The sequence below is a fragment of the Nuphar pumila genome, chromosome 11 (assembly GCF_984573655.1).
Source record: "Nuphar pumila chromosome 11, dmNupPumi1.hap1.1, whole genome shotgun sequence".
Taxonomy (NCBI): domain Eukaryota; kingdom Viridiplantae; phylum Streptophyta; class Magnoliopsida; order Nymphaeales; family Nymphaeaceae; genus Nuphar; species Nuphar pumila.
Window position 1 is genome coordinate 116,105,437 of NC_143259.1, and position 10,550 is coordinate 116,115,986.

At 38.5% G+C, this 10,550-nt stretch overlaps 1 pseudogene; it reads right to left on the reverse strand.

Moving 5' to 3' along the window:
• Positions 1-1,968: 1,968 nt before the first annotated feature.
• Positions 1,969-2,675, reverse strand: LOC149823002 (calcium-binding protein KRP1 pseudogene; annotated as a pseudogene).
• Between the last annotated feature and the right edge of the window lie 7,875 nt (positions 2,676-10,550).

Below are 10,550 nucleotides of genomic sequence, written 5' to 3' on the forward strand. Positions count from 1 at the left end.
AGTTAATCAACCATGCTGAACACATCTACGGAATCAGAATCTTGAAAAAAAAATATTAGAAATCCATTAGCATGTCGCATTTAGAATTCTGAGCTGTCAATTTTCAAAACTTAAAAGATCCTGCTTATGAGTCGCAATCAATTGTTCCCAGAGTCAGTCCCTATAAAACAAAGCATGTAGATCACATCTATACGGTGAGATTTAAGAAAAAAGAAACAAAAAAACCTACAAAACTCTAAGTTCATAATCTGTTAAACACACGCGCGCACACACACACACACACACACACACACACACACACACACACACACACACACACACACATATATATATATATATATATATATATATATATATATATATATATATATATATATATATATATATATATAGGGAACAACATATATATTTATGAGTGTTTATTTAGTTTATTTATTTTTTTGAGGAAGCATATTTTCATCTGAGATTGAACGATAAAAGGGAAAAAAGATAAAACCCAAGTATTCTCTCTCCCTCTCTCTCTCTCTCTCTCGTGCTATTAGTGTCTGGTGCCTCATTTTTTTTGTGATTTTAACTTTATTTGGTGTCATTACATATTCGTGATCAACAATATATAGCAATAACCTCATGCAACATTTGATTTAAATTCATGGATAGGTTTTTATAAGGTTTCAAAAATTAATGGCCTACAATTTTTATAAGCCTTTGAGGCTTCGGATACCATTTTTTGCATTAAAATACATTATACAAGTGTCAATTTCCAATAAACCAATCATGTTGAACACATGTATGGGTCAGAATTTCAAAAAAAATATAAAAAATCTCATTTAGCACCGTGCCCCATTTTATTGGTCTCTCTCTCTCTCTCTCTCTCTCTCTCTCTCTCTCTCTCTATATATATATATATATATATATATATATATATATATATATATATATATATATAGAGAGAGAGAGAGAGAGAGAGAGAGAGAGAGAGAGAGACCCATATTATAAAACAACTAAAATATCCTACATAAATTAGATAATTTTGCGCTAAAAAGGGTTTTTAGCACAATCAAGAACTGTAGTTAGAACCTCTTTTTTGGTAAGGGCGTATCACTAGGCGTGTATATATATATATATATATATATATATATATATATATATATATATATATATAAGAATCACTTCTTTAAGCATTTGATTTTGATGCATGGATAGGTTTTTATAAGGTTTCAAAAATCAATGGCCTAAAATTTTCATAAAATTTGTAGGCTCCAAAAACATTTTTTTTCTTAAAAAAATACATGATCCAGGTCTGGTTCCATAATTTTTAGATGTAAACCTACCTTTTACCTAATATTCTAGGTCAGGTTTCATCTTTTCTGATATTTCTAATACAGAACCAAATCTTTTGATGTTTTTTTTAGATGTGTTGGTCACTACATATTTCATCTTTAGCCTTCATCATTCACTCTTTTTTTTTACTCTTCTGGAAATCACCTGTCAGTGTATTTTAGATTAAAAAATGTAATTTTTTGATGCTTGAATATTTACGTGAATTTTGAGCTGTCAATTTTCAAGACTTAAAAGATATTGCATCTGAGATTGAACGAGAAAAGGGGAAAAGATAAAACCCAAGTAATCTCTCTCTCACTCTCTCTATCTTGTGCCATTAATTTCTGGTGCCTCATTTTTATTTTAACTTTATTTGGTGCTATTACAAATTCCTGATCAACAATATATATAGGAATCATTTCTTGCAGCATTTGATTTCGATGCATGGATAAGTTTTTTTAAGATTTCAAAAATTAACAGCCTACAATTTTTATAAAATTTTGAGGCTCCAAATACCATTTATTCATAAAAAATACATGAAAAAGTGCCAATTTCTAGTAAATTAATTATGTTGAACACATCTATAAGGTCAAAATTAAAAAAAAGCACCAGAAATCCATTAGCATGTCTCATTTAGCACCGCGCCCATTTTATTGGTTTTCACACACACATTATATATATCCGGTATCATCAAACAACAAAAATGTCAGACATAAATTAGATGCTTTTGTATGTAAATCGCATGCACAATTTCCAATGCAAAAAAGTGTGGAATCACATTGCACCGGATAGACCCTCGCCTGCTTCAAGTGCAATCACATTGCATATAGTGCGTGTGCCGCTGCACCTGACCACCAGATGGTGCCTGATCCGATTTTGTCCACTTGCCTCTGCTTTGAGAGCGAGAGAGATCAACTATGAAATCTAAAGTTAAAGAAAACAATATTATTGCACAAAATCCACGAATTCTCCAATGAGAGTCTCTTCAATCAATCTCCATGATCTCTGCATCAACTCTGGGCTCAATCTGAGCATGAGGACGCAGAACTCCATCTGGTTGAGAGCACCATCACCGTCCAAATCTCCCTCCCTCACCATCCCCATCACCTCCTCATCGCTCATCCCCTTCAACCCCAACACCTCGGCGTTCCTCTTCAGGCTCTCGAACGTGATGAGCCCTCTCTGCGGGTCCATGAGCAGCCTGAACCCATTGCAGAGCTCTCCCATCAGCCCCTCTGCCCCCAACTTCTCTGCCATTACAGGCAGGAAATCCTCGAAGCTTTGTCCCATGTTTGAAGCCATACTTGTGTTTTGAAGCAGAGAACTTAGATGGTTGCAGGATTGGTGAGAAGAGGGTGAGAGTTAATATAGAGAGAGATGGGAGGGCAAGGGGAAGGTGTTAGGTGCTTCTGGGAAGGATGGGAAGGTCTACAAATGCCAACCAAATTACAGATAGGAAGAAGTCGGTGGTTGCCGGCTGCCTCTTCAATTCTTTCTCTCTGCCTTCATCATATCTCTTCTTCCATGAAGTTGCGTGTTTGAAATTGTAAAATGCCTACTTACTAAGTAGTCTATATAAAAGGGTCGGGTCACCGACCAGGTCCGATCTTTAAGTGGACCTGAACGTCGATCTGGGTTGGATAGCCCGTGAACCAATCCGGTTTAAGTCCTGGTTAACTGTTAAATACAGATTGTGCCAAAATGAGTCATTGCATCAGTTTCTTTATAAAAAGATGGCGCTATGTTGGAAGTAGATTGGCAGCTATGTTGGGACACATTATATTTATTGGATGTAAATCGCAATTCAATAAATAAAGAACTTGTTTAAATCAACCAAAAAAACTCAGATCATAAAATTATTTCCTTTTATTATCATTACTCAAGTCCAACATTGTGCAAGCTTGATCAATGAAAAACGCAGGTGAAAGCTTACTCAGATCATAAAATGAATCGCAACCTTGATCAATGACCCAAAAAAGCTTATTTGAACAACCCTTCTCAGCCCGCTTAGATTGACATTCGAAGGACAACCGCAAATCACTATGTTGCGATGTCACAAATCTCTATTCAACGATAACCACAAATTGTCATTCAATGATGTCATGAATCGACTTCCTGCAGAAGCCACAAATCGTTGTCCGGCTCACAGCACAAACTATCCAGCGATGGGTGTGTCATCCTTCTACCGGTGGCTTGTTGACAAGTATCAAAAGATAGTTGTGGCTGTTAAAGAGGAGAGGACAACAAAGGATGAAAATGGAGTTGAGTTCATAGACACAGACAGACCACTACTACAAAGCGTCATTCAGCTGATGATCACTACTACAAATCGTTGTCCAGCGAATAGGAAGGACAACCTCAACATGATCAGGCGGCGCGCTTGGAATTCTGTTGCGGAATTGAATAAGAAGGGAAACATTTCACACACAACTTTGAATGTAACACCATAATTGTTTTCCATTGTAATCCATCACTTATAAGACCGAATGCTTTTAAGATTGCTACAGTGTAAGAATCAATATATGCAAATCGGTCCACCAATGGTGTTAGGACTATTTTGCTGTAAGCTTGCATTCGAGGATTGTTTACTTAATTTTTCACAAGACAAAAGGGTTCCCGTAATTATTAACGTTATCCTAGTAAGGTAGGCCTTCTTAAAATCCAGTGGACTATGGCAATTATTCCTCTTCTCCTTCCTCTTCTTCTTCGTTTGTATTGATCAAGGTCATAAGACCACCTCATCCAATTGATGTACTACTTACATGCAACACATGTTCCACAGTACTCTACGAGTAATGGGAAATAGGTCCTCAATAGGCTGGCCTAGTAAGGAACAGAACGTTTGTTGTTTACAAATCGCAATACACATATGCGTTGCGTACGAACAACAAAGGATGTATCATAAGTTTTTTGATTAATCGTACATTATTCATTTATCACGGTGGTTGACCAGTAGATCTTTTGGCTCATAGATAGTAGCACAAGCACTGGACGGTGTGATTATCTTCTACTTCGTGAACCAGCAATAGTCAAACTGACAGTACCTTTATAAACCAAGAGTTCCTCCCTCGAACATGTGAGGCAAAGGAAGATAGCTACACGACCAAAAATGGCGAATCGGTACGATATTATCTACATATCGTCTCCGTTTTCATCAAAACATGTCTCTTTCATGCGTGTATTTGCACTTTGTGTTGTGTACTCTATAATGTAATTTCAATACCGTTCTTTGCAATGTCCTTGTTCATTTCAATAGAACATCTACTGACGAAGTTGGGCGAGAACTGAGTCAATCACTCCTGCAGGACATCAAAAGAATGCACAATGAATTCGCACAGTGCAACATGATCAGTAATTTTGTTCGTATGAAAGTAGTAGGAGTTGTATATATACGTAAGCCATGTGTACGTACGTTAACAACAACATATTTGCTGCAAACAGACTATATCTGATTTCGTCAGTTATATTAAAAGCAACGCGCCAAGCAAAACTATAAGCATCGTCAACCCGTATTTCATGGTATATTAGTTGTATTTTATGTTGCTTTTGGTTATTGATTTAGTCCAGTTGATTCATATGTTAACATTGTTGTTAATAAGGTTTCAGTTTGTAGACTATCTTACGCCATTTGCCATACTCCAGTGGATTTAAAGACGACCTACCTTATTGGGTTAACAGTAATCATTGCGGAGACCTTTTGTCTAATGAAAAAGTAAGTAAACACCCCTAGAGTGCAAGGTCACAGTATAACAGTGCTAACATCATTTTTTACGATTCATTTGTAGATATTGATTCCTATACTCTGGAATGCTGAAAAGCATTGGGTCTTATACGTGATGGATTTACACGAAAAACAATTATGGTGTTACAATTCGTTGGAAGTTGACAGTGGTTTACGGCTTGACATTTCTCATCTCGTAAGATTCCATCTATATGAGTATCGTGTCGTGTACTAGGTTCATGAATTTACTTTCGGTCGCATTATTCTCAGATCGGTTTCGTCAAAGCCATTTTGGGAGTCGACCTTAGCAAGTGGATCTATCGCACGGCATACCATGCTCCTTTACAAAATAATGGCGTTGATTGCGGCGTATTTGTAATGAAGTACATTGAAGCGATATACAATAGTGCAGAACCCTGTTTCGACGTTATATGTCATTTCTTGGCCTCTGTTATTAGTGATTAAATGCATGTCTATTGGTTTCACATTAGAATTTGTTTTTGCAGGTTGATATACCTGGATTCTGCGAAGATCTCTGCCAAAAATTGACGTCCTTTCTAATTGCGGAGGCGAAACTAAACGAGCCGCCACGAGAATCTAAAAGGCAACGACCAATGGTGCCCAACCTGCATGATTGACAGTCGCAGAATTAGATTGCGATGTATGCAATGAAAGAAGCCTTCTAATGTTCGAAATGATAATTTTCAACATCGTTATGAAATGTTGGATGTTTAAACATCGCCTTATTGCTGACACGCACAGAATGAAAATCGCAGAAGAGAATCGAGATGAATGCGGTGAACAAGAGCCATTAATGTCGCTTCCATAATTACAAATAGTACACAGCGATAAGACGGGTTTGTTGTTGAGAAATGGTGGTCTGAAGTCATCTTCACTACTACTACCATGAAATCTCGTGTAAGATTTTGAAAATTTTTTGAATTTAAAATGACTTTTCCTTTAATTATGATATTGCATACATATGAAAAGAGTCTACGCGGATAACACAACTGCGTCAAAGCCGCCTATACACTCTATTCAAGAACAAGTCATTTTTTGCAGGAATTGTCGGTTTGTCGGTTCCTTATTCGCGAATTAGATTGGAACACATCCTTAGCCTGTGTGATGGGTCATTCAAATATTAATGAAACGTCTTATCACCCTCCGTCAGTTTTCAGATAAATACGACAGTTTTAATAAACAAAGAGCAAATCTCAAATAAAATACCATCTGCATTAATGAAATTGAATAATGGCATGTCAGAGAGCTATTCTCAAAACTAATCAATGTGATTGGACCTGGTTGTTCAAATCACAGTAGCATGTAGCGTGTGGGTTTGATTATAGAAATATTTTTTGTTCTTATATAAATCCACAACTTCGTCCACACGCGTCCCAACAAATCGCTTTAGGTGTACATTACGGATTTACACCTCAACATTGGTCGTCGCGAGTCACTCTCAACTAGCCATGCACTACATTCGTTCATGATGGGGCATATATATTACGGTTTCATTCTCGCAAGTTCAGCAACACAGCGATTTCTGAGAACAAACCTTTTTTATCGATAAATACTTCATCATTTGTTCAAAGCGAACATTACGTGCCTTTGTGGACCACAAATCGCAAAAATCTATTTCCGGGATTTTCGTTCATGTAATACGAGCTATACAACGATTTCAGAACAACAACAAAATATCTTTCGCTATACATTATTTTTAATTACCGAAGAGCATCATTACTAGTATTTGTTAAGCGCATACAACACAACTATTTCTCGATACGATTTAGTTTTTGTAGATGAAGCAGTATAACGATTTATAATGTTCAAATTATATTTCAACGGAGACAGATTTACAATATTTGTAGTCCTACAAAATTTGCCTACCAGAAGTCCTTCTCCTACATATCTCCAGTTTGTCTCTATCTCTTTGTGTTTGTCTCGCTGATTTTGTTGATACCAGAAACAAGACGATTCAGATACCGGGTTAGATGAACCCCCTGTCACCAGAACGATCGCTCCTCTTAAACTTCCTCCTCGCGAGGAAGAGGAAGAGGACACGGTGGAGCTCTTGATGGCCACCCTCAGCGCGCCAACCGCGTCCCTCCCCACCGTTGACGACTGCAAATTAAATGCCCGCGACTGCACTGCCGGCAGCTCCACGTGAGCCAACTCCACCTCCGTCGACCGCTCCTCACCATGTTGCGACTGCACCGCCGTAGTTGGGCGAGAACGGTGATGGCGGAGCTCGTTAGGTTGTACAGAGAGAGCAATCGATAGGTTTCACATTACATATTTTTGTTGCAGGAAGATATACCGGAATTACGCGAGGAAATATGCCCAATAACAGTGGATACAAAGCTCATACATCGTCGAAAAATGGTTCTTCTCCCTTGTATATTGCTTCAATATGCTTCATTACGAATATGCCACAATCGACCCCATTACTTTGTACATGAGCATCGTCAGCACAGAGCAACATCTACTCGGCAATGTCGAGACCCACATAGTCGTTTAGGAATCCCACCTGTGATAAAGGGAAAATATAGTACAGTCTGGTCCACCTCAAATAGCTACGCTTCACCTATGGGCAGAAGCTTACCAAATGCATAGCGTCACGTTCTACACCACTGTGGCAGTCCAATGAGTTGTAACACCATAGTTGTTTTTCCACAAAATTCATCTTGTATAAGACCCAATGTTCTGGATTTTGCCACAACGTAGGAAGTAAAATCTGCGAATCGATACAATAATTTATAATTCCATAGACATATTGTGATGGAGATGTAACGATTAAACCTTAAAGAAGAGGTTTGTTTACTTACCTTTTCAAAATTCGAAAAGTCTACAAACTCATCATCGTTGTTCCAACAAGGTAGTGCATCTTGGAATCCACTGGTTTATGGCTTTCGCCGGACATACATCTGTTGCACAAAATAGTAAGGTTTAACCACCAAGAAAAGTGAAGCAAATAAAAGAATGGCAGACAAGACATACCATGAAATAAGGGGTGATGATGCGTACTGTATTGCTCATTTTGTTGCTTTGAATATAATTGACAGCACTTCTTCCTCCTGCTTCTTCCTTTCTCTTTCATTTTCTTCCTCCTCCTTCTCCTTTCGCCGCCTTTCTTTCTCTTCCAAGTCTTGTTTCCTTCTTTCCTGCACTTCAGCCTCCTGCTTCTTCCTTTCTCTTTCCTTTTCTTCCTCCTTCTCCTTCTGCCACCTTTCTTCCTCTTCCAAGTCTTGTTTCCTTCTTTCCTGCACTTTCTCCTCCTGCTTCTTCATTTCTCTTTCCTTTTGTTCCTCTTCCTCGTTCTTCTTCCGTTGCCTTTCCTTCTTTTCCTCATGCTCCTTCTCCTGCCTTTGCATTTTTATACCTTCCTCAAACTCCTTCTCCCTCCTTCGCCTTTCCTTTTTTCCCTCATCCTGAGTCTTATTATGTTCCTTCTCTTCCTCCTCCTTATTCATTTGCCTTTGCCTCTCCTCCGCCTCCTTCAGTAGCTTTGCCTTGTTTCGCCTTGCTTTATTCTCCAAGATCCCCTTATCCAATTTCGCCCTTGACTCTATCATTACCTTGTTAAAATACCTTTGCCAATCCTCCTCATTCTTTTTTTGCCTTTCCCTCTGCTCTGCCATCTTCCTCCGCCTTCTCTTTTCATTCTCCTCTGTATTTCTTTGCTTTGTCTTCTCTTCGTCATCCTTCTTCTGCATCTTTCGTTCTTCAGCATTCTTCCTTTGGTCCGCAGCCTCGATATCTGAGGGATAATCCCCCGCATAATACAATTCCAAGGCTTTTTCCCTGTCTTCATCGTTCTCAATCTTAAGTATATTTTGGTACCTCTCAAGAACCTTAGATAGATGAGACTAGCAGATCACTTCTCTAATACACAAACCATAGAACGATGAGGCATCTCTTCTCTGATGAGGCGCAGACATTGCTAACCTGCACAACACATCAAACGATCATCATGGTTACAAATCGTCGCAATATTTGGGTTCATAAGTACACATCTTTGTAAGATTTATCAAACTTACAAGTCATTGTATAAGAAGCAACCTACAGATTGAATAACGAAACCTTACACGAAACTCACCGAAACGATAGGATTTTGGATATTTCCACTATAGAGTAAGCAATAGTAACAACTAAAACGCAACAGAAGGTGGCAACGATGATGCGACTGCGCGTAAGACGGAAATGGATGCTCTGGAACAAAGGAAAGGATGCTCTGTTGTACACAGATGAAAGCAAAGTATGCTCCGATAGAGTTTTCTGCTTAGGGCGAGAATGGATTGTTTTGAACTATTTAAATCCTACAACATACAGTTTGCTGCATACGCAAACTTTGCGGAACATTTTGGCGCGATAACGATGGAGGGCAGTTTTATCCTTTTCACGAACCGCCGATTCAGTTTTCTAGATAGAGGGCATTTATGTCCGTTCGAGGAAGAGGAAGAGAATGGCGGTAAAGGATACTTAAGTCTTTGCGACGGCACCAAATTACTATGCAATATGATGCGGACACACATGGGGATACATGCCGGTCTGCATCTTATACATGGCGCTCTTTGGAAACACCCGAACATGAGATGGAGTACCAGCCCTGTTCTGGGGGGGAACATATAACCTGCTTCAGTTGCTCGAGGAGTACCTACTCCCACTTAATAGAAGCTTCAATTTTTTTATTTTTTGAGTTTTTTTGTTGATAAAACCTTATAGATATGATCTACAATTATTATTTAGTAGCAAACAAGTTTTAGGTCTTGTGATTATGGAATACATGTAGGTTTTTTAAAATCTTCAAAATCGATGGCTCACAATGTAATAAAATTTTATGACTTAAAAAATCTTATTTTTCTGTCCAAAAAACACCGCCCAAAACATGATTCATATCAAATAATCTATATTGAATACATCTATAAGATCTGATTGTTAAGATGCAGCATAGAAATATGACCAGGAGCATTACTCGTGTGTGTGTATATATATATATATAAAGAGAGAGAAAAAAGAAAGGGAGTAAATGTTTGGTGTTATTTATTGAGTTGAAAATCATAGGTTTTAGATTTTTTTATAAATTAAATCTTATGGATGTGATGTATGATGTTTGTTTAGTGAAAAATGAGTTTTGAATCATATGATTGTGACACATAAATACTAGGGGTGGTAATCAGGTTGGGTTGGCAGGTCGTGTCGGCGAGTCAACATACCTCAACACAAACCCGACCCATTTATTAAACGGGTCGGCTGTGGCAAACACGAACCCGACCCATTTATTAAACAGGTAACCCGACATGACACGGTTAACCCGTTTAATAAACGGGTCGGGTCAGGTAAACGGGTTAGTGGGTTAGCGGGCGGGTCGGGGTCGGGTAAACGGGTTGGAGAGTCGGGTTCGGGTAAACGGGTTGACTCACCCGCCTAACCCGTTTATTAAACGGGTCAACCGGGTTGGCGGGTTGGCATACCCCTAACACGAACCCGACCCGTTTAATAAACGGGTTAG